Source organism: Plectropomus leopardus, unplaced genomic scaffold (assembly GCF_008729295.1).
Source record: "Plectropomus leopardus isolate mb unplaced genomic scaffold, YSFRI_Pleo_2.0 unplaced_scaffold43673, whole genome shotgun sequence".
Classification (NCBI taxonomy): Eukaryota; Metazoa; Chordata; class Actinopteri; order Perciformes; family Serranidae; genus Plectropomus; species Plectropomus leopardus.
In genome coordinates, this window is record NW_024647867.1 from 1 (window position 1) to 375 (window position 375).

The following is a 375-nucleotide window of genomic DNA, read 5'->3' on the forward strand; positions in this document are numbered from 1 at the left end:
CAGAAATTATGCAGTCGAGATTCCCACACTTGGGGAATTCGCTGGGGTCAACAGAGCCGGAGTGCAATGGCTGAGCCTCGCCCAGGGTGAACCACCTTCTTGATCACGGTATCGCCCCTGCAAGGTAAGTATGAAGCGGGAGGCTGGGAGAAAGGGCCCCCATTCCCAGACGCAGCACTCTGGCTGACGGTTCCCAAGACACCGACTCTCAGACTTCCCTGCCCTCAGCGTTAGCTCACCTTGGCAAGCGCTTACTGCCTCTCAGAAAGGAACCGAGGGCCCGTGACTGCACAAAAGCGCAAAAGCTAATCATCCGTACTGTGGCAGAGCGTTCCCAGGACAGTTATTCTGTCGTTCAAAGGGAAAGCACACGCG

At 56.5% G+C, this 375-nt stretch overlaps 1 pseudogene; it reads right to left on the reverse strand.

Annotated features, from left to right (window-relative positions):
- On the reverse strand, positions 1-132 carry LOC121939230 (annotated as a pseudogene; the record flags this gene model as incomplete).
- Positions 133-375: the final 243 nt, after the last annotated feature.